The sequence below is a fragment of the Triticum dicoccoides genome, chromosome 2B, assembly GCF_002162155.2.
Source record: "Triticum dicoccoides isolate Atlit2015 ecotype Zavitan chromosome 2B, WEW_v2.0, whole genome shotgun sequence".
NCBI classification, from domain to species: Eukaryota; Viridiplantae; Streptophyta; class Magnoliopsida; order Poales; family Poaceae; genus Triticum; species Triticum dicoccoides.
The window spans coordinates 498,530,722-498,555,409 of record NC_041383.1 but is presented as its reverse complement, the minus strand read 5'-3'; positions in this window follow the sequence as shown (position 1 = coordinate 498,555,409).

The window sequence follows — 24,688 nt, the reverse complement described above, 5'->3', positions numbered from 1 at the left end:
ATGGGGAGGTGGCCAACTTCCTCAATCAAGATACTACAACATTAGGTCTTCTGGCTGGGTGTGTTGGCCACGAGATACACTTTACCGGTTACAGAGAGACCAATATTATAGATCTTGGGAAACGTTCCAACCATCATATCTGCCTGAGATTCAGATCTGGCTGGTGTCAGGATATTCTAGACTCATCAAGTCTAGAAAGAAAAATGAAAGTTTGCAACACAAATCGACGAGATGATGTTGCGAGATTCTCGGGGAATGAATTACGGTAGTAAGCTCCAAAACATGAGCTGGTTCTGCTACAAACATGTGGACACGCTGTCCCAGACAAGCATGACCACATAGTAGTCTTATAATAAAAATACTACCGAGTTCTGGTTGGGAACCATCATCGAGGATAACGGAATCTTGTGCATGATCTAGAATTAGCACAACACGCTCCTTTTCCTTGAGCAAATCAATCAGTGGCTTGGTGTGCTAGCAATGCATATGGAATGAAGGTAGCTAATCTCACAAACCAATGTGTACTTCGCACATGCATGACTGACTTGGGATGATTCCAGATGAAGCAACATTGAATTCCTCGGCTTCACGGCAGCAACTTGCACCAAATGCACATGAATTAGAGGAAGTCACTTCTTTCATCCGGGCATATGCTTCATGGGCTAGCATGAAGAAATGCTTTCATAAGTTTCCAACACTACCTTAATGTTCAAAACAAATATGGAAAAGCCAAAGATGTTGTCGATGGGCTCAACAACAATTCATCCAGGTTTCCATATAAATGGAATTCCACAATTATGTGAACATGGTGATAGCATTGGTCAGACCAAAAGATATAATGGAGTATGTGCGAGGAGGAACCACGAGTAAGACAACATTACGAACATCGTTGGTTCTGATTTGATTTGAGAATAGCCCATACTCAAATCAAAATTTTGATAAGGTAATAGGTCCAACAATTGATCACAGGGACCAATCGATGAAGATATCGTCTTTCGTCAACATACATACAAGATATCCCTTAAGATGAACTGAATCGGACAAGCTTCTATCTTCCAACTCTCCAAGTTATTGTTCAGCTTAACCAACTAGCTCAGGGGTATCCAACACAGATTCTTGGAGAAGGGGTGGTTTATAGGAAAACCAACTTGATCACGAGCTCAACATAATAGCCAGGTGACAACTTGGTGATACTTCCAAGAAGATATTCGGAAAATCACGAACCACCGATATGTTACCAAGCTCGAGAACAATCTTGCTTTTCGGGGCAAGACGATATGATCAAATGAGCGAGGGATTGTCACAATCCTAGCTCATTGATCGAGGAGTGTACCGGGAATAAGGACTAGGTAGCACGATCAACCTTAGGATGATGATTCAATAACCAACATGCTAAGGATGAAATTATTGTCCTTTAACTACCAATCAACAAGGTTGCTAGGAGTATTGATTTCACACATCACGAATCACTTGTCGGTATTCCGGTTGCGACAACACGGAACCGAGGAATGAGTAATGATGGAGAGAAGTATCACTATGTCAAGAATTCACAAGATCTGGAGCAATTCTCATGAAAATCCTGACATAAAGGGGGTGATACTCCAGGGTAGAATAGAATCAAAAGCTGGATTGCATTTGATCTCTGGAAGACAACTGCTTTGACCCAATCCTAGAAATGGATGAGGTACTGGAGTTTGTTTCTCCTAGTCATTCTGAACTAGAATGGCTTGACGGACCACAAGAGTAACATGCATCGATGAACGAATGCATGCATACTCTTGACTATCAATTGATAGACGAAGGTCAAAATCAACTAAAGAGGGACAACTCAAAGGAACATACGATTTTCTGAGTTGTGGGTGCATAGATTAGCATGTCGAACGAGTTCAACATATTTCTTCCGGATAACCCATGTAGAAGAGTAGAACGGGCAGAGTCGCAATATAGAATGGAGAACCCATCGAGAGCACTCCTGTTGTGATCTTTGATCCAACAAACATCTGCCGTAAGTGGTTCATAGTATTTGGAAGAAGGAAATACCACGGACCTCGAGGACTAATGCAAAGGTTACTAATTTCCTAAAGAAACTAGCAAACACTATCAACATGAGGTAAGTGGGGTGAATCTCGGGTTCAAAACCCAGAAGTGGAATACCTACTAACTAAATGGCATCACGAGATGCTTTCAAGAATAATGGCAAGAATCATCACACTGGGAACGCAAAACATGGTTCGATTACTAGGTGGCACTCTAAGACACCTAGGGTCATAATAATAACTCCAACATATACGTTGAGGCCATAGAGTACCTCAACTCAACAGTTAGTGTGATTAACCTGGCCTAAAGAAACATCGGAAACGAAAAGGGGGATCTGCAAATGCATCAGACTATTTTAGAAACCTGGGATGACTCGGACAACATAATGACTGTAAATGCTCAAAAAGATTGGAGACATGCTACAAAAATGGTGGCATAACCACTCGATCATCACAATATCAAGATTCTGAGACCAACTATAAACACACGGAAGTAGTAGAAACTGAACTGAGGCTTAAATCCAACAATCTATAAGTCTATGGATTAGTAACACGTGATCCTGATAGAAAGAAGAGATAGCCTAGTTTCTTAACCCCGCAGGAAAGATAAGATGACTCAGATCAGAAGGCATAAGGGATAAGAAATAAAAAGAGCCTTACGTTCCATCCCACAATCAATTCCCTTATATAACTAAAGAATTTCTAGACTCAACGTCGACCAGTTTGGCTTGGTAATCCTACAGGCAGTCAGGCTCTGATACCAAAGCTGTCAAGACCCCGATCCTAAGTCACACCGATCTAGCATGTAACACATCATATCACTTTGCCGCCTCACGCACGGTATTCCCACGGGTGCCATCTTACCTGGCCCGGGACCATTTGCGCCTTTTGGCTCACATATATGATAGTGCCGCTAGCATCCATATGACAAAGAACCCGGACTGACATGGCTAGTCGTGAACCCAAAGTGGCACTAACTTACAGGGACAGGCATACATGACCCAACAACGAACGTGTCGATCATCAGCGAGTGAATCCAGGCTGCAACACTGGGCTAGCAGGACTCCGGTGAACCGGGCTGTAGCGGGCTAACAGGACTCCGGAATTCATCGCGTGACATTTGCCCGAGGGGACAGACACAGGAACGAAGAAGGACACATGCCGGCCAGCCTAAGTGTTCCGGAGCAGTAGCAAGCTATCATGGCTCAGTGGAAACACTAGGAGACATTTCCCGGTAAGAGAGGCTACTAAGGATAAACAACTAGATAGTCAGATCCCACACATACCAAGCATTTCAATAACATACACACAATATGCTCGATATGTGCAAATACAACATGGCATCACAACATGACTCTACAACTCAAGTATTTATTCAATAGGCTCCGAGGAGCGAGATATTACAAATATGGGTCTCTCGACCCAGCATTCAGAGCATACAAGTCAAAGCACAAACAGAAACTTAACATGTCTGGGTACAGACAACTATAAATGAAAAAGGCTGAGAAGCCTGATGATCTACAAGATCCTGCCGAGGGCACAAGATCGTAGCTGAGGTAACAAGCTAAACGTCGAAGTCCACGTGGAACTATTAGTGAGACTGAAGTCTCTCTGCAAAAACATAAAATAGGCAAATGTGAGTACAAATGTACTCAGCAAGACTTACATCAGAACTATCTACATATGCATCATTATCAACAAAGGGGATGGTGGAGTTTAACTTCAGCAAGCCAGCTTTGACTCGGTGGCTATCCTGAACTACGACTACAAGCGACTCTTTGAGGTGGCGCACACGAGTCCACATATTCACCAACCAATACACCACTATGGATCCGCTCCCGTCTCCCTATGAGAACGCCATCCATAGCACTCACGCTTATCTTGCGTATTTTAGAACTGTTATAGGCAACCCAGAAGTCCTTTACCGCGGACACGGCTATTCGAATAGATGATGTTAACCCTGCAGGGGTGTACTTCTTCATACATATTTCCACCACTTAGCGTCTGCACACGACATGTGCTCGGCAGACTTCAAGCGAAAGCCGACGTGGGTGTAGACCACGACATACCTAAACACTCAAGTCTCTAGTCCAGGTTTATCGCCTATTCAGGTTCCATCCGCAGGGAGTCCGGACGAAGTTTCCACATACGGCCCCGAACGATGTGTGCAGGGTTCCCGAGACACCAAACGGGCGCCCGGTACACCGTGCCACGTGCCTACCGCATCACAGCCCACCCCTCGGGTCAGCGCTGCCCACGGCCTCCAGCATACTACAAACACCAGAAACTACTTGCAACTCCTGGACAGAGGACAAGGGTGATTAAGAAGTCGAGCGGGGTCATATTTCAGGGCCCAATGCATGCTAGTAGCTGTTTCATGGATCACAAACACAGAACTCAGTTCCTAAGGACGGCTTCAATGAGACAACCCACCATGTACTCCTACATGGCCTCTCACCGCTACCTTTACCAAATCGTGTTCACACACTTAGCTCACACACAGTAGGACATGTTTACATACCTCCAATTCTTTCCCGATGAATCAGACCTGACTCAACTCTAAGCAGTAGCAGGCATGACAAACAAGCATGAATGAGTAGGCACAACAGAGCTCAAACAACTCCTACTCATGCTAGTGGGTTTCATCTATTTACTGTGGCAATGACAGGTCATGCAAAGGATAAAGGGGTTCAGCTACCGCAGCAAGTAACAAATATGTCATTGTTGTCCTAATGCAGTAAAAGAGAGCAGGAGCGAGAGAGTGGGATTGTATCAGAATGAACAAGGGGGTTTTGCTTGCCTGGCACTTCTGAAGATAATATAGTTCTTCATCGGTGTCATCGAACTCATCGTCGAAACCACATCTATCGAGAGGGAACAAATACCGGCAACAGAGAAAGAAACACAATCAATGCAATGCACAATATGATGCATGATCATGACATGGTAAAATGAGTGTGTTGGACTAATGCAACTACAATCAGATGGGTTTGAGCTATCTTGAATCAAAGATTCAAAGTTCAAACTCATTTGTGATCTTAAATAGTGCTTTATCATGTTTTGCTCTAAACAACAAGTTAACTTGTTTAAACATGCATGGAACCAGTACAGATGAATAGATTGTATTTTTCTGATAATTTTTCATATATAATTTATTTTATTCTGAGTTATAGATTATTTTCTATGATTTTTAGAAGTTAGCACTATTTTTTGAAATTTCCTGAAAAGAAATAAATCCAGAAATTACATTATTGCATCAGCATTACGTCATGCTAACCTCAGCAGGTCAACAGGCGCTAGCCAGGTCAAACCTGAGCAGTGGGGTCCACTGGTTAGTGACCCAGTGCCGATTACAGCGGCTAACACGTGGGACCACGTCAAGGGCCACGTCAGCAGGGTCAAAGTTGACACGTGGGTCCCACTGGGTTAAGAACTAATCTAAACAGAAAATTAACTTAAGCTAAACAGGCACAGGGCCCACATGGCAGTGGCGCTAGGGGTGTTTAGCAGAGTCATTAGTGCTAATTAAACCGGGACTAGGCCGGCGGCTAATCGCCGGCGAGGCCAGAGGCGGCGGTGGGGCTCGGGATTGCACAACGGGGCACGGTTCGAGCCGCAGCTAGGCGCGTCGGAGTGCCCTCGCCGGCGCGCGTCGTTAGGTGGTGCTAGCCGGGCCTGTGGTAGCCGGAGGCATCGGCTACGAGCTCGGCAGCAGCGGCCGGCGTTCGGGCACAGGTGGTGCGGCGGCTACGGCGTGCAACAGAAGGAACGGAGAGGGGGAGGAGGAGCAGAAGCTCACAGCGGTTGCAGCAGGCGTCAAAGCGGGCTCGGGGAAGCTTGGGAGGCGGCGAATCAACGGCGACAATCTCCGGTGGCCGACGAGGGAAACGACGGCGGTGGCGGCGTTGCAGCGCGTCCGGGACCTTGTTGCTCGGTGGGGAGGAAGAGGGGGTCGAGGCGGAGCCTCTGGGCGCAACGACGAGGCGAGGCAGTGGCTGTGGCCACGACGGTGCTCGTCGGTGGCCACGGCTGCACTCGGGTTCGGGAGAGAGAGGGAGAGAGACGAGGCAGGGAGAAAGGGGAGTGGTCGAGGGGTCCAGGGGTCTGCGTGGCGCCCCCAGGGCATCGAGGAAGCGGCGGGAAGCAGGAGGTAGCCCGGCGCGTGGCCAGCGCGCGACGGCACGTGCCCGTCCTCCTGGCAAAGGAGGAAGACGACAGGGGAGGTGGCGGTGGTGGGCTGGGCCAGTCAGCTACAGTGCTGGGCCGATTGGTGGGCTGCACAGGTGAGGCCAGGTAAGATTCTCTCTCTCTATTTTGTTTATGTTTTCTATTTTCTATTATTCTGTAGTCTTTAGGGCTTTATTAAAAATGCCAGGGCATTTCCAAAAATCAGCAAACTGCTCATGCTCATTGTTTAGCATATAACCAACATGGAACATTTCAGTTTAGGATTATTTGGACATTCAAAATATTTTATAGAATTTAAATGTCCAAATTCAAATACTTATGATTTAATTCAGTGACCTTAGGATGACCTAGAAAATTGTGCACCATTTTTGTCAGAGGTTTAAGACCAAGGCAAAGATGATGAACATTTTGGGAGGGCATTTCAGGTTCATTGAAAAGATTTTAGTAAACCCTAGTTGTTTTCAGGGGGAGTGCTGGGGGTTCTGTTATCCCCATTTCAACTTTCTATGAAAGGTAAACATGATGCAACACCAGATGCTAGCATAGGTCAGACCAGAACTAGGGATGTGACATTCCGGCATTAGTTGATGAAGTAGACAGAATACTCGGAAATGGACCATAAGGATTGAAGAGTATGAGGAGACAGACAAGCAGCCTTTTGACCATGATGAACCATTTTACATCATAATAGCATTTTCATTGCTTCACTGAGTGCATGATATACCTTGAATGGCAACCTTGCTAGGCTTGCCCCCATTGCATATCCAGTTGATAATTGCATTATTCACGACTCTATCCTTGTTTAGAGTTGTGCTGGTGGGTTATAGAAATATGCTCTAGTAGTTGGCTACACAAAATGGGTCAGGGTTATCCATGGGAAGAAACAAGTGTGGCTTGACATACTTGCAAATAGCCCCAGTGGGTGCCACTAATGCCCCTAGGAGATGATGATAAATTAGGTCACTACTTAGTGGAGAGGTAGTGTTCCGAGGATTGATGGAAGTGTTGTTTACAAAGATGGATTAGATTTAAGATGGACTATCATCCCAACCAAACACGTACAACCACACTACCTCTCATGGGATGCGGCATTATAGATTACCTAGTTTGATACTAGCATGGTGCCCACATTACTAGTGACGGGGGTGACGGGGGTGACGTGAGTTCACTCTCGGGACAGGGTCGTGCTTGGATAGGCGGCCATGACTATTTTCATAGGGCACTGGACACATGTTGGTCCCTTCGTGTAGTTGTGAAAATGAAAGGGGCAGAGTCCCAAAAATCTTGATGGTTATACACGAGGGCTATGTGCCAATGAGTTGACTCTATGTTAGTGTCACCTAGGGAAAGATAGTGATCAGGAGCTTACCCTGGGTACTTGAGGTACCGCGGGTCGTGGTTGACACAGAAGCTTCCCGAATCTTGTGGGTAAAGTGTACAACCTCTGCAGAGTGTCAAACTATTCAAATAGCCCCATCCACAGTCAAGGATAGTTGGGGGGTGTTGCTTAGACTATGTCCATATGTTTCTGACAAACAACACGGTTTGGTAAATATGATGTGATTCATGAGGAAGTCACGATGAGCTTGAGCATGAGTTGTTCACAACTCTTTCTCGATGTTGATATATGTAACCTCCTGATAATTGTTGCGGATGCATTCATGTCCTTGATAAATGTTGATCATACTTGCATGAGAAAAACTAGCTTTCTGCAAAAGTGCCAATTTAGCAGTAGAGCCTTGCATAATTATTCTGTTATCACTGTTGGGTTGCTTGCGAGTACATTCAAAGTACTCATTGGCTTGCCACTGGTTATTTTATTGGCCAGGCATGAAAGAGCAGGAATACAAGTAAGAGTTGTTTGGTGACGATCGTGCGAGCTAGGACACTTCCCAGTCAAAATGCCTGTAGGGTTAAGGCAGATGGCATGGGTGAAAGTTGTCATTGAAGATTTCCGCTGCGATGATATACTCAAGATTTGACCATAATTTTCATAAATTGTGTAAGATGGTATGTATGGATGTAAGACTCTTGTTATTCAGCTTCTGTGTGTTCAGTGAGCATTGATCTCTGGGATTACTATACACATGCATTCAGTGATCACGACTTATGAGTCGGGGTCCCCACAGAGCTTGTATCAGAGCCATACTAACTGTAGGAAGCCTTAGTTAGCAAGGTCATTAGTTAGGGTAGGACTATTTTCAAAACTATTACTAATTTGCAAAAAAAACTATCTATGCTTCTCTTCCCCTCCTTAGTTTTACAAAAACTAAGATATACTTTCCTTATTGATCTCTTCCCCTTCAAAATTTTAAATGGTCGCTAGAATCCTTATGCCCCTGACGGAATTCCTTGTAATCCTAGTGGATAATCTAGAAGGAAGACGCCTTGCCAGACAGTCACCCACCTCTTTTGAGCACAAGACTGGCGACACCACAACAAGACGATGCCAATAGAAGATACACCCTTTAGGAATGAGGACATGAAGACCCAGAGGATGGTGACACCTTTGAATTTTCCCTAGGATGATGCAACCTTGGACTACGATGATCAGGGCATAAGATATGCAAGATCATGATATACATTGCTAGTAGAGCAACCCTGTCCTTATCACTATTGTATTGGCAACCATCGGTGGATGAGAACCTTGCCATTTGGTCCGCCTCACTATAGTGAGCAGGAAAATGGTTCTTGGCATCCCCCGCTATCAGTGATGATACTGTCAACAGTGTGTCCGGCAGATTGGATCTCTACCATGCCTTGTTAGTGTCATTACATAAAGGATTACCTACTTGGTATCCTCGATGCCTTAGAAGGCAAAAGGGATCGTCATGATTAAGAAGACAAGAGAAGACCAAGTCAATGCCAACTACGAGGAGCCACCTTCACCCCATCACTTCAGCAGGTGAGAAGTTGTTGAATACTCTTCAGGCTCAACCCGGATCATTTTATCGAATAACTACAAGAGACGTAGGGACACATGAGGAAAATCCAGAAGACTACACGAGACATGGAGCAAAGCACGACTACTGAGTCTGAGAACCCCTAGGGTAGGATGAGTCGTATACCCCCTATGCATAGTCTAGTCTGTATGATGGTTCAAACAGAACCATGATTTTGTGTTGCTTGTTTTTATTTGTTTGTGTTTTGATATAGGTCGCACTTTTGCCCTAGACAATAAGGACGCGACTATATCACCTTCCTTACCTTGTTTCTTTTGTTTGGCCCTTTTTGCAGTTGTTTGTTTGCACATGTGCTATAGAAATCTCTTTTGGCATTCCCCTCCTCTATGCTACTTTTCCCTCTCATCTCTCTCCTCAACTGAAGACTGGCAAGACAAGATACACCAAGGATTCTGCCTCGGCAACCAACTAGAAATGAAGACTTTTGCTACCGCCTCCTCGACCAGGTGCAACCCCGTAGAGTTATGTTTAACCCTCCAGACTAGAAACCCATACCTAGACCTTTCAGACTTCACGAGATACCCGAACTCAAATTCTTAACCATGTGCTCAACCCACATAATTGCAAGAGAACCAATTAAGCCTCCGAAACCTTACCCAACACTGGGTTTATTATGGAACTAGTGGACATAGTGAACGAGCACATTATCATCTTAAGATAGCACCAAAACTGGCGATGCCATAGGGAAGACCAATTTGAGGATATGGGAATAGAGGACAAATGACCTGATGAGTTTATAGTAGTGACCTTGAGGAATTATCTGAGACACTTTGGGGGATTATGAGGCTTTCATATTGGTAGATGAACTTGGTGGTATAATGGAATAGCATAACTTTCATTACCCCTGGATTAAATTAGATTTTTGTAGGACAATTATGATCGCAAGATGAAATTTTTGGTAGTATAAGGATTCGACTTACCAGGGGATATTGATAGGAGATAGTTGATATTATGATAATGACTTGGGGGCAAGTGTAGGAATTCTCATTGGACATGAGATTTGGATTTAAATAGGTGATTCTAGTTGAGTAGAAATGCTGAGTATGTCTACATGGTCCAAAGTAAATTGGATTTATATTGATGATCTCGATCATGACACCATGTTTCTTGGTGGACCATAGACTAGGAGATTGGATAAATTGTCGGAGTTGATTTAGGGATCTATATAAGCATGACCTTGGAGTTTACTTGACCATGATGATGGAAATTGGTGGACTTACTATAGTAGAGATAGCCCTTTCAAGTATTTGGGGATTATAAAGACTTTAGGAGATCATGTGGAACACCATAGCCATTGGATTTGTAGAATTAATGGATTGCATAGTGATTGATGGAAGTTAATGGGCGGTTGGAGTGGCATATGACGTGTTTCCTTAGGATAGAGATGCATTATCCTAGACCTTGGAAGAATAAGCTGAATACTTGGATTCTGGTGTTTAATAAAAGCTTAACAACTTGTATGTTCTATCTGTCGTGGTATTCTCGCGTCAGTCGCCAGGGGGGTCCGTAAGACGACAGATGCCATGAAGTGTTTTGAGGTGAGGGCAAGACTGCCGTGGAATATCCGGGACAGGTATGCGAGTAGCACGTGGGGGTTTCCCAGGTTCGGGGCTGTTTGAAGAGATAATACCCCTACTCCTGCATGTCTGAATATATGTGGTATATTTGGTACAGAGTTGCTCCTGGAGCTGTATCCGAGGTCAGTGCCACAGACATCTGGCCTCGTATATATTTGTTTGTGGCATGCCCCAATGGCTGGCTATGGCCATGGCTTGTGGCCGTGAGTGGCCTTGTGGCCAAATGGATGTGTGTGCCCATGGGAATGGATGGAGGGGTGCATGCGTGAGTTTGAGCCTCCCCTGGTGCTCCTTATAAAGGGGAGCCCAGGGGACAAGGGGTGGCCCGTGGGGCCTAACTATACTATTTAAGGGACACCGGTGTGACGTGTTACACCTGCTACAATGTGCCACTATTGCTTAGCAGTTCATAGGTACAACCGCCTCGTCAACGGTATGGCCGACTTGTCGGTGTCGGGTCGGAGCAGCGGTTGACTCCATGCAGCTGGCTGGAACAACCAGACGGGGAGCCGGTCGGGGCAGTCGGACAGGAGGCCGCCTGGAGCGACTGGGTGGGGAGCCGGTCGGAGTAGCCGTACTTAGGGGCGTGGGTCGCCCCGATGTCTTGAAGAGTTGTTTTGCCGCCTTTGGGGTACCCGGGGGTCATTCCCCCGATAGTATCCTCTGAGTCTCCGGGCAACTTGGAAACGTTGGGTGGAGGTTTTTTAGCGGGCGTCGATGTAGAAGATGCTGATGACGTCCGGTTGCGGGCCGCAGCCGGTGGGGCTTGCTTCCGGTGGGGGTGCACGAGCGCACCCGCTGGGTGTAGCCTTCGAGCCTCCGAGCAACTTTGGAAAAGTTGGGTGGAGGCTTTTCGCGGTTGTTGGTGTAGAATATGGCGTCAAGGGGCCGGTTTCAGCCAGCGGAGGGCATGCAACATGCGCGGCATGTTCCAAGTGAGGGTGCGCAAGAGCACCCGCTGGGTGTAGCCTCCGAGCCTCCGGGCAACTTGGGAAAGTTGGGCAGAGGGTCTTGTTGTTGACGATGAAGTTGATGGTGACGTCGAGCATGCCGGGCGCGGACACGGATTCCGCCGGCTGGTGGGCACGAGGCCCTGCCGGGCGCGGATGCGGGGTTTGCCGGCTGATGCAGTCGGGCATGGACGCAGCGGTCGCCAACTGATGCTGTCAGGCACGGATGTATGGTCCGCCGACTGGTGCTGTCAGTCGCGGACGCAGCATCCGCTGATACGTCGCCAACGTATCTATAATTTTTGATTGTTCCATGCTATTATATTACCTGTTTTGGATGTTTAATGGGCTTTACTATACACTTTTATATTATTTTTGGGACTAACCTATTAACCGGAGGCCCAGCCCAAATTGCTGTTTTTTTGCCTATTTCAGTGTTTCGTAGAAAAGGAATATCAAACGGAGTCCAAACGGAATGAAACCTTCGGGAGAGTTATTTTTGGAACAAACGCAATCTAGGAGACTTGGAGTGGATGTCAAGAAGCAACCAAGGATGCCACGAGGCAGGGAGGCACGCCCTAGGGGGGTGGGCGCGCCCCCCACCCTCGTGGGCCCCTCGTGGCTCCCCTGGCCGACTTCCTGCGCCTATATATATCTACGTACCCCGAAAACATCCAGGAGCACCACGAAACCCTATTTCCACCGCCGCAACCTTCTGTACCCGTGAGATCCCATCTTGGAGCCTTTTCTGGAGCTCCGCCGGAGGGGGAATCGATCACGGAGGGCTTCTACATCAACGCCATAGCCTCTCCGATGAAGTGTGAGTAGTTTACCACAGACCTTCGGGTCCATAGTTACTAGCTAGATGGCTTCTTCTCTCTCTTTGGGTCTCAATACAATGTTCTCCTCGATCTTCTTGGAGATCTATTCGATGTAACTCTTTTTGCGATGTGTTTGTCGAGATCAGATGAATTGTGGGTTTATGATCAAGTTTATCTATGAGATATATTTGAATCTCCTCTGAATTCTTTTATGTATGATTTTTTATCTTTGCAAGTCTCTTCGAATTATCAGTTTGGTTTGGCCTACTAGATTGATCTTTCTTGCAATGGGAGAAGTGCTTAGCTTTGGGTTCAATCTTGCAGTGTCCTTTCCCAGTGACAGCAGGGGCAGCAATGCACGTATTGTATTGTATTGTTGCCATCAAGGATAAAAAGATGGGGTTTATATCATATTGCTTGAGTTTATCGCTCTACATCATGTCATCTTGCCTAATGTGTTACTTTGTTCTTATGAACTTAATACTCTAGATGCATGTTGGATAGCGGTCGATGTGTGGAGTAATAGGAGTAGATGCATGCAGGAGTCGGTCTACTAATCTTGGACGTGATGCCTATATACATGATCATGCCTAGATATTCTCATAACTATGCACTTTTCTATCAATTGCTCCATAATAATTTGTTCACCCACCGTAATACTTATGCCATCTTGAGAGAAGCCACTAGTGAAACCTATGGCCCCCGGGTCTATTTTCCATCATATAAGTTTCCAATCTACTTTATTTTGGAATCTTTACTTTCCAATCTATATCATAAAAACACCAAAAATATTTATTTATCTTATTATCTCTATCAGATCTCACTTTTTGCAAGTGGCCGTGAAGGGATTGACAACCCCTTTATCGCGTTGGTTGCAAGGTTCTTGATTGTTTGTGTAGGTACGAGGGACTTGAAGTGTAGCCTCCTACTGGATTGATACCTTGGTTCTCAAAATTGAGCGAAATACTTACGCTACTTTGCTGCATCACCCTTTCCTCTTCAAGGGAAAAACCAACGCATGCTCAAGAGGTAGCAAGAAGGATTTCTGGCACCGTTGCCAGGGAGGTTTACGCACAAGTCAAGACATACCAAGTACGCATCACAAACTCTTCTCCTTCGCATTACATTACTTTCCATTTGCCTCTCGTTTTCCTCTCCCCCACTTCACCCTTGCCGTTTTATTCGCCCTTCTTCTGCTCGTCTTTTCGTTTGCTTTGATGTCTTACTTGGCTCGTTTGCTCGTTTGGTTGGAATAGTTGTTTATTTATTGCTAAACAGAGAACCTAGGATCTATGGATCCTCATCTTCTTGCTAATCTTGTTAAGAGATCCAATTATGATGAACCAGTTGCGAGTGAGTTTTGTGCACTAGATTATCTTTATGAAGCTTTGCTTGAAATTCGTGAATCTGAAAATTGTGATGAAGAAATTTATGAAGAGATCCACGATAACTCCTTGAATAAAAAGCATGATTGCAATGATTTTACTATAAATTCTCTTGATGTCTTGTGCTAATATTATGCAAAAACCCAAGCTTCGGGATGTTAGTTTTGCTATGTCTACTAGTTGTTGCAATGATCATGATTGGGGTGATTCTTCTTTTGATCTTGACAATTTATTTAACCCCAATGATGAATATGAGATTGATAATAGTGTTTGCATTATTATTGAAAGTGGGTTTGGAAGAGTAACTTTAGATCCCACATATTTGGATTTTGATCAATCTCATGAAATTTTTGGTAAAAGTGGGCTTGGAGAGGTCATGACTTTAGTTAATGTTAATCCCACTATTTTGGAAGAGTGTCAACTTTGCATGCATGTGGATCGTGTTGAAAATATTTTATGTGATAGCTATTTTGTTAAATTTGATTATGATCCTAGATTTAATTATTATGAGAGAGGGAAATATGGTTGTAGAAATTTTCATGTTACTAAATTACCTCTCTTCATGTTGAGATTGATATCGTCTTCTTCCTTGCATATGCTAGTTTTTGCTTGCCTTGATAATTTGTTTACTTATAAAAAACCTATGCATAGGAAGTATGTTAGACTTAAGTGTGTTTGTCTCATGTTTTATGATGCTCTCTTTATGCTTCAATTCTTGTCTTTCATGTGATCATCATTGAAATCTCAATGCCTAGCTAAAAAGGCTTTAAAGAAAAGCGCTTGTTGGAAGATAACCCAATATTTCTCCTTGCTATTATTCAATAAATAATTCATCTAGCCTCTGTTTAGATGTGGTTTTATGTTTTAATTAGTGTTTGTGCTAAGTAAAACCTTTAGGATAACTTACGGTGATAGTTAACTTGATCTTGCTGGAAAAAAGAAACTTTTGCGCGCACGAGAATAATTTTAATAAATCACCAAAATGTGATTTTCAGTTGATTATTTTTGAAGAGGATTAATAGACTAATTACCTAGTAATTCCTAATTTGGTAGGATTTTAAGGTTCTAGAAGTATTCAGAAATTACAGATTGCTAAAGATTGTTCTGTTTTTGACAGATTCTGTTTTTCGTGTGTTCTTTGCTTATTTTGATGAATCTATGGCTAGTATTGGGGGTATGAACCATATAGAAGTTGGAATACAGTAGGTTTAACACCAATATAAATAAAGAATGAGTTCATTACAGTACCTTAAAGTGGTGGGTTTTTTCTTGTACTAACAGAGCTCATGAGATTTTCTGTTGAGTTTCGTGTTGTGAAGTTTTCAAGTTTTGGGTAAAGATTTGATGGATTATGGAATAAGGAGTGTCAAGAGCCTAAGATTGGGGATGCCCAAGGCACCCCAAGGTAAAATTCAAGGACAACCAAAATCCTAAGCTTGGGGATGCCTCGGAAGGCATCCCCTCTTTTGTCTTCGTCCATCAGTAACTTTACTTGAGGCTATATTTTTATTCACCACATGATATGTGTTTTGCTGGGAGTGTCTTGTATGATATGAGTCTTTGCTTTTTAGTTTACCACAATCATCCTCGCTGTAAACACCTTTTGGAGAGACACACATGAATCAGAATGTATTAGAATACTCTATGTGCTTCACTTATATCTTTTGAGCTAGAAAATTTTGCTCTAGTACTTCACTTATAACTTTTTAGAGCACGGTGGTGGTTTTATTTTATAGAAATTGTTGATCTATCATGCTTCACTTATATTATTTTGAGAGTCTTTTAGAACAGCATGATAATTTTCTTTGGTTATAAAACTAGTCCTAATATGATGGGCATCCACTACAAAAAAATACACTTCCGTGATGATACGTGTTTGTCACAGTAGGTCGCGTTTTTTGTCATGCATGTACATCCATGGCGATTTTATGACAGAATCAAGATAGTCATACCTGTGCTATCGTAGAAGTGTTCCATGACATTACCAAAATTATCATCATGGAAGTGTCCACTTCCATGAAGATAAATCACGCGTCACATAAGTGCTTTCGTCAAGGGTGACCGACACGTGGCATCCACCGTAATGGAATGCTGTTAAGCTATCGGGTCGGGTTTTGGATCCGATAACTCGTTAACAGCCCCAACCAATGGGGATTTTCCACATGTAAAATCATAATTGGCTGGATGAAACATGTGTCTGCTCATCGTTGGGACAGATGTCATTCACTCATTGGACAGAAGGAGCCTATGATACGTCGGCACATGGCACGGCCCAACAGAGGCCCATTCCTATGAAAAGGCCGGCCCGTTTGACATGGCCAAAAGGTGGCAGGCCGGCCCATGGAAAGCCTGTTAACGGCATGTTCGCATATAGCCCATTTACAGCCCGCTAACCCAAGGCCCGTTACGCCCTATCCGAATTAGGCTCAGTAGCGTCCTCTGGGCCATCCAATATGATTCCAGCCCATTTTCACTTCTGGCCCATGTATGGCCCATGACGTCTTTCGACCCATATGAGGCCCTTTGTAACTCTTGGCCCATTAACGGCCCGCGGTGAAAATGGCCTGTAAGGAACAGTGTATCACTTTACACCCATTAACGACCTGTGGTGAAACTGGCCCGTAATGAACAGTGTATCACTTTATACCCATTAACGGCCCGTTATTCCGTTGGGCCGTTTCCAGCCCATGTTATCTTTCGGCCTTCTAAGAGCCAATTTATTCTTGGGCTCATTTCCAGCATTCCTTTACTTACGGCCCGCTACTGTCATTTTCTGCTTGTGGGCCAAATTCAGCCCATGGTTACAGTCGGCCCGTTTGTGGTCCGTTAATACGTTGGGCCGTTTTCATAGCGTCATCAAATACGGCCTATTAAGGATGGCCCGTTATGGTTGGCCCATGAACGGACGATTCCAACTCTAGCTCGTTTATGGCCATAATGCGGCCTGTTATTGGCCCATGTTTGGCCAATCGATCATACGGCCCGTATAAGGCCCATTGATGATACGGCCCATAGAAGGCCCATTGTTTCTATGGCCCATAGAAGGCCCACTGTTTCTATGGCCCGTAGAAGTCCCACTGTTTCTACGGCCCGTAGGAGGCCTAGTGTCACTACAGTAAATATTAGCCCATGGTTATTGTGGCCTGGTTTAAAAAAATAGGTTAATGCAGCCACTAGCAAACCGCGGAAAAAGAACTGCAATGACTACAAGCAAACAAATAAACAAGACAACAAGGAAATAAATAAGCAAGCAACTTACGCTAGGCTATCACGGCTATCACACATATTACATCCACTGGGCATCAAAGTTTGCCACCAGTGCAAATAAACGCGCCGACAAAAGAATATACAAAACTGAGAGCACTTTAGAAGGCACTAGGCCTCGCTAGGTCGGGCCCCCCAAACTGCTGAAGAAGCTGAGTAGACCTCAGTTGTGTCGACGATAGATGCATCAACACTAGATTTATGGCATGATGGTGCACACGGCAGTCCTCTGACATCTTCATTGCATCTTTAACTTCAAGTCAGAGCTGAGCTGAAGCAAGCCTTTCCGCTTTAAGTTGAGACTGAAGAAGTCGAACTGATTGAGGCAGCAACTACACAGAGGTTGTCTCACACCTGCTGGTGAGTAGCTTCCACTCACTGTCTTCATCAAGACAGGACCTTGGGGTCATCTCGCTGTCCTCAAGATGGTTTGGCTCACTATCTTCCCTAAAGTTCTGCCTGGCGTAAGAGATACGACTCTGAAAGAGAAACAAGGAGACACGTAACATGTTTCACAATTATATAAGCAAATAAATGGATCTGTTCTGCATAAGGAACATGTTTTTACAACTACAATTTGAAACTGGTAGTTGTTGCAAACATCCAATCAGATGTAAACAGCAAAGCAAACAACAGTGGAGGAAATGATGCCTATCCAAATATATACTAGAACAAAGTTTGAAGGCTTGAGAAGGATGAACTTAAATTACATGTTAACACGAGCTGGACAAAGCCCTTCTCCATGTTGATGGAAGGATAATTCAATAAATTCCCCAAAGAAAATTCTTTATAAGCGTTGCCATTATTCTACATTTTGCAAAGAGTAAATATAGATCAAATAATATAGGAAGAAACAGAGGATAATGAAGCTCAGGTGCAGACTGATGATACATAATCAAATAGCAATTAATAAAGTACAGCGTTACAAGGCAAAAGGGAGAGAGGTACTGACAAGAGCAATGCAGAGCCCAATATTGTTTTGAGATCGTATGATCCTTTGAGCAAGGAGATTCATATGAAATTAGTTTTCATACAAGAGAGAAGGTAAGGCACAAGCAGAAATTTAGGAGTTCAAATTTTAATTGATATCATAGACAGTACCTGACGCTAGGCTCCCAGCAGTTCTAATAGGGGTTTGTCCACTAGAGTAGGGGTAAAGTGTGGTACAATTGGGCCTGTGTTTTCTGTGGCTACTGATCTATCTGATTTAACATGTATCACTACCTTTTCCAAATACCTAGTTTGTACTCCTTGAGGATCTGCACTCACCCTCTTCCTTTTGTACATCTATTAAGAAAGAACAACATTTGATTGGAAAAACATAGTGTGATGACACATGGAATAGGTACAAAAAATGGACAGGTATGGCATATACTCATATATGATGCTTAAACTAAGCAGATGGTGTAACAAAGTAGAAGCAATGCAAGAGGTCAGATGCAAAATATGTGCGACGAATACAACTTTGCAAAGTTAGAGCAAGCACCTTGATGGATGAATAAGATAGGCCATCCTCCACCATGCCAAGTTTGCTAGCCAGTGGATCGTTCCGCAATATTCCTCTCGTGCATCCATTCTCATATTCATTTTGATAATGTTCAATATCTGACATGCATGAAAACATAAAAACAAGTGAGATTTTCTTTGTAATGCAGAAGTGATTCTAATCCAATACTGCCTCCCTGTAAACCCCTTTATGCTATCTCTGCAATTCTTTTAAGAGATGCCATGCATGCTGTAATTTGTTGTGTGCATTAATATAATGTGGCCTACTACTCAAAATATGACAGCTCCAGAAGTGATGACACTTCACAGATGACAGCTTCAACATATAGTAAAGAAGAACAAGTCGACCTGACCTGGCAGATTCAAAATATACTAAGGGAGAACAACTCGACCTGACCAGTCTACCGCAAGAGAAGAGTATCATCTTAAAGAAGATCAGAAGATCAAGCAGATTGAAGATATTACAAGTCTTTCAATACAATGTCGGTTGGCCACCCATGATGAACCAGAGTGCATTTCGAAACTAAAGTAGGAACATTTAGCTAATCAATTAAACATCTCTTAGGTTTACTAATATCAGCAATAATATCAGATATGAATTTGTACAACTAAGCTTGTTTAGCTCGATGGGTGGAGCAGTGCTATTACGACACGAACCACGTACGATGATTGTGGTCATCATAAAATGGGGAAACCATAAGCATGATGAGTACAGTGTTGACCGTGGCAGTGGGATGGCAGATCTGAAGCTGCAAACCGTGCAAAGGGTAGTTAGCAACCAATGTTTGCTTTGAAATAACAACTAAGATTTGGTATGGACAAGAAAGTACGGTCAACAAGTGACAAAGAAATGCAATTATGCTGTCTCTCTATATGTCGCGACATGCATTTGGAAACTCAAGTGGGAACTTTAGCTAACCAATTAAATGTGTTGGTTAACTAATATCAGTACCATATCACAATCATATTTGAACAACTAAGCTTTCGAATTCTGAGTGTTGTGTTGTTTAGCTTGAAGGGTGGAGTAATTCTAGTAAGACAGAAAGCACCTACGCAGATCATAGTAGAGTAGATAAAAGGGGAAAACCCTAAGCATCAAGAGAAAAATCAGGAAAGTGGAACTAGCTGGACCAGTGGGTGGCGCACATGCTTTTCGAAACAAATATAGGAACATTAGGTGACCAACTAAACGTTCTCTGTTTTAGTGATATGAGCTTCATATCATATTGTATTTCAACACGTAAGCTTTGGGTTGAGGTCTTGAGGAGCTGTGCTAGCACGACACGAAGCACCTACGATGATGGTAGTGAATATAAAGGGGGGAAACCATAAGCTTTACGAGTATAGTGCTCGTGCCATGGCGGATCTGAATGTGCAAACCGGACAAAGCTACTTCGCAACCAATGTTTGCTTTCAACTAGCCACTACGATTTGGTACGGACGAGAAAAGTACAGTAAACAAATTACGATCTATTTTCTGGGTGAGATCAATAACTTAAGCACATATGGAAGAGTACCACCTCTCTTGCGACGCCGTGTAGTCCTATGCTGATATGTTGAGGATGCTGCGGGTCTGATGGCTACCGGCGGCGGGGAAGAAGACTTTAGATGGCAGATGGTCGGGTCGGGGGATCTATCCTGTTGCCATGGACGAGGCGGTCGTAGGAGCGGTAACGACAAGGTGGACGACAGCGCCGATGAAGCGGGAGGAGGCGATGAAAGGATCCTGGTCCAGTGCCGTGGATGAGAGACGTCCATCTCTTGCAATGGACGACCGGGTAGGGGTAGCGGCTCCGGCAAGGTGGAGGATGGGGTGGCGGACGGAGGAGGCTGGCCGCAGTGCGGAGGTTGTCCTGCCGCCGACGGTGTACGAATGGGGAAATGGAGGGGAGGGGAGGATCTCAAACTTTGGGACGCGCTTCTCTGAAATGTGGGAAAGTTACGAACTTATCCCCCGTTTAAAATTTCGGACATCACGTCGGTTGGGGATAGGACGGTAATCTCGCATCTCCCAAATATTGTCGGTAACTATTTCGGGCAAGGAGAGGGTGTTTTGCCGCCCACGGTTGGCGCCCACGGTGTATGAACGGGGCTGACGGGTAGGGCGGTTCTGTCATGTCTGAGGAAGTTACACATCTGCCCCTATTTAAAATATTAGCCTACATCGATTTCGGACGACGCGAGTTTCTTTTACCGCCCACCGTGTATGAATGGGGAAATGGAGGAAGAGACACATGTCTTTCGGACGAGCTTGAATCAAATGTGTTTTGCCGCCCACGTTTGGCGCCCACCGTGTCTGAATGGGCTCAGAGGCCATCGTGTCACGTCTGATTGAAGTTACTAGTCTACCCCTATCGACAGCAGTGTAAATCCGGTCGATAAGGATGTCAAGTGTCAGGGGTAGACAGTAATTTCCATCTGGCAAACACTTGCTTCGGGCAGCCCACAAATTATAGTGAGTGTTTAGCCGCTTCGTTCAAAACTTGGGAGAATTAGCATTCACGTTTGCCCTGGGCCCTGGCAAACTAAATTCAAATCCCATTTGTATTCGATTACGAATATCCACAGATAATTCTACGTTTTGTTATTTATTTCTTCGAAACCACAACAGAGATTTATTCCACCTTTATATATGATTATGATTTAGAAATGTCATCATCTTCGAATTCAGTAGGTTGGATACACTCTGAGTCAAACAGTTATTTCATCCAATAGAATATGCTCACACGAAAAACAGTTCACCTTATGTCAATCATACAAGTACTGAGGATTACCTTGCCTAAAAAATTCGGATCATTACAACACATGGATAACATAGGGGATCTTGCAACATAATCCATTCAAAGACATGACACAACATGGAAGTACAATAATCTAATGACAATTTCAACTGGTATCTAAAGAAGAACCGGGATTACCCTGGGCTTCAGATAGCAGAAACAACTGGACCTCCTCCGTCTTCAAACGCAACATTCTTACTTCCTCCAATTCTTGGGTTGCTTGCATAATGCGTGCCGCTAATTCCGTAATATACAGCCTCAAGATAAAGATTACCTCATTCATGGCAGCCACACCATCTCTTTCTGCCTCGAGTAGAGCCTCAAGCACTATAATATCTGTGCTCAGACTGCTCTCTGGCGGTGTTGCCTCTGAACTGCTACCATCTGGTAACATGGATGGCGCACTGCTTCCACAAATAGATTCTGGGGTTGTACATTGTGTCCTAGTGTGAACGGCATCCTGAAAGGTTTCCGCTGGACATAAGTAAGAGATAGTTATCGTATGATCCATGTAGTAAGCTTACATGGTAAACAACAGACGAATTATTGCCGAGCATGGCAAGCTATATTTAAATGGTTCGAAGCAGCATCAGCCAAAAAGAAATTAAAATGGTAAGATGAAACAAGGGATGTAAGAGGCAAATAAACGACATCCGCCAGTCCCATCTAGTTAGTTTTTGCTAGCTCCCTAGTTCATTTTCCTCAAAAAACAAAAACTCTTTTGAACTATCATACCACTAGTGGACTTTAATCGGGATTAAACGGGACCCAGTTGACATCCCTAGTTGAAAGGGAGTGTACCACCGCTATATTTAAGTTGCCAAGGCATCTAAGCAGTTGAAATAATCTGAGAAAGCACTTAACAGTGTGGCCTCATATAAACTACGAAGACAGTCTTGTGATGAAGTTGAGAGGAAAAGTTAAGGACTCAAATGAAATAGGCATGCATTTCTTTACGATACTACAGTAGGCACTGCTGACATATTGGCCAACTCAGGTATAGTGTAACAACAAACAAGCATTCGAATCAAGCAATACAGCAAAGCAGACAACTGAACTATTTGTAGTTCAGTAGGATTACAGGATTAGGGCACAAGCCAAGAAAGCAGCCCACTCGCATTACATTTCACATGTACTAAAACACACTGTCTTACCATATGTTGCTGTGAAGCCTCGCTGCTGTTGCAATGTTCTTTGAAGATATCATCAGCATCCCGTGGTTGCAAATCTAGTTGTTGTAGTTTATTCTGCACCCTCTATTTAGGTAAAATTAATTTTAATCACATGCACTGGTCTGAATTGATCATCGATGGTTCATCTAAACTAATGAAAGAAGGGTGTGTGCATACACGACAATATATCTGCTTCCCTCTATTTTTATGCTTGTTCGAGGTGCCAGCCCCAAAAGAACAAATATTTTGCTTGATGGGGTTGGCAGCTCCATAATTAATAGAAGCATCAAATTAGTCATGCAACTTGGGAAGATCAAGAACACACAAACAAGTAATGAACAGAGGCTTGGAGCAGTGATGTAATAGCTAGCATGAGAAAATGTAGGGTAAAACAAACAAAAAGCAGCGGAACCACATGCTAGTTTGCTGATGTGTAATTAAGCATAGAGAACATTAAGCAGTTTGATGGAACCAACGGGTGGCATCAGAACAACACCATTATCATAAATATAGCATTCAAGAAGTAAAATAGTAGGCAGTGATATCTAGGAAGAACAGTAATACAATACTTAGGACAAAACTAATGCATATTAACTATATATGCACTGGTATGTTAGCACAAGTAACATGTTCACTGCCAGAAGTATGGCCCTAGAGGTGCAAGCAGAATAACGCATCTCATGAAAAACTGAATTATGCCCTGAAGAAATTCAAAGGTGCGGTGCTTATGCTAGGAAAGTGAACGCAGACGCCGGTCATTGGATAATAGTACCTGATTCTCGGTCGCATATGGGTATCGTTGTCAGACTTGATGGCTAAGGATCGTCGATGGTGCTCATGTTGTAGTTGAGTTTGGGCCGGCTGTCGCCATCACTAAAGCGGCTTCGGTGCTATGGTTGCGGCGCCGGTCGACATACAGGAAAGCTCATCCGTGGTAACTGAACAGTTGCATGATAAACAGAAAAACTGAAGGAGTACAAATCGAAATAACCTGATGAGGTTGCGGCGTCGGTAAAGCAGGGCTGGTGGAGTTGAATATGGCGTCCATGGAGCGGGTCCGGTGCAGTGGATGAAGGCTTCGGCGGGCGCGTTGTACAGTGCTTTCGGTGAGGCGGATCTGTTGCGGCGGACGAGGGCTTGTATGAAGGGCCAGCGAAGGGGCGGACGAGGGAGTCAGTGAAGGGCCTACATAGTGGTAGACGAGGGCGCCAGTTAAGCAGATCCGGTGTGGTGGACCCTGATGGCGGTCAAGGAGATCTGGAGCGGTGGACAAGCCAGTCGCTGAAGCGGCTCTGGTGAAGTGGTGTGTTGGCAGTTGGGGGTTCCAAGGTGTGGAAGGTAGATCCGGCGGGGTGTGAGGTCCACCGCTGCGGCGGAGGACTAGATTCGGTGGCTTGCCGTGGTTAGGGGGGTCAGGGAGGGGAAGGGGAGGGTCTCTGGGGAAGAATGTTGGGGGCAAAGAGGGGAAAACAATGGAGTTACCAAAGTAGCCCTTTTCCATTCATGTGGCAGGGGTAAAACAGGAATATCACAGGACTAAACTTTCCTGCGCGTGATATTTCGATGTGAGCGGGAAGTTTGAAAGCTTTTGGAGCCTAAAATTATAAGTGTTCTGCTCTTGTACGGCCGACTATGATATCATGGCCGACAATTTGTTTGTTTTGCATGCAAAAAAGTGCAAGTTTTGAAAATCAATGTCTCCAACTCGAAACTTAGATTGTCCATTCAATTCAAATATGGATCATTGAGCTACTACAAGCAAATACCATCATACGGTCCAATTCAAATGAAATTCCAAATGTGTTTATCCTAAATATGATGAAAAAGCAAAAATGTGTATGTGCAAGAATAAAGTGGATGATTATAAAGTTTGAACATGCATGTATGTGTATATCTCTAGGTTTGATATATGAATTTGAAATCACGAAATCCCGGCTTAAAAAATATACCTCCGTTTAGATGAATTACAAAAGCTAATGATGGAGTCGAATTCCAAAATTCCAATCTTAGGTTTGTAATTTTGGTACATCAAGGTATATAACGCAT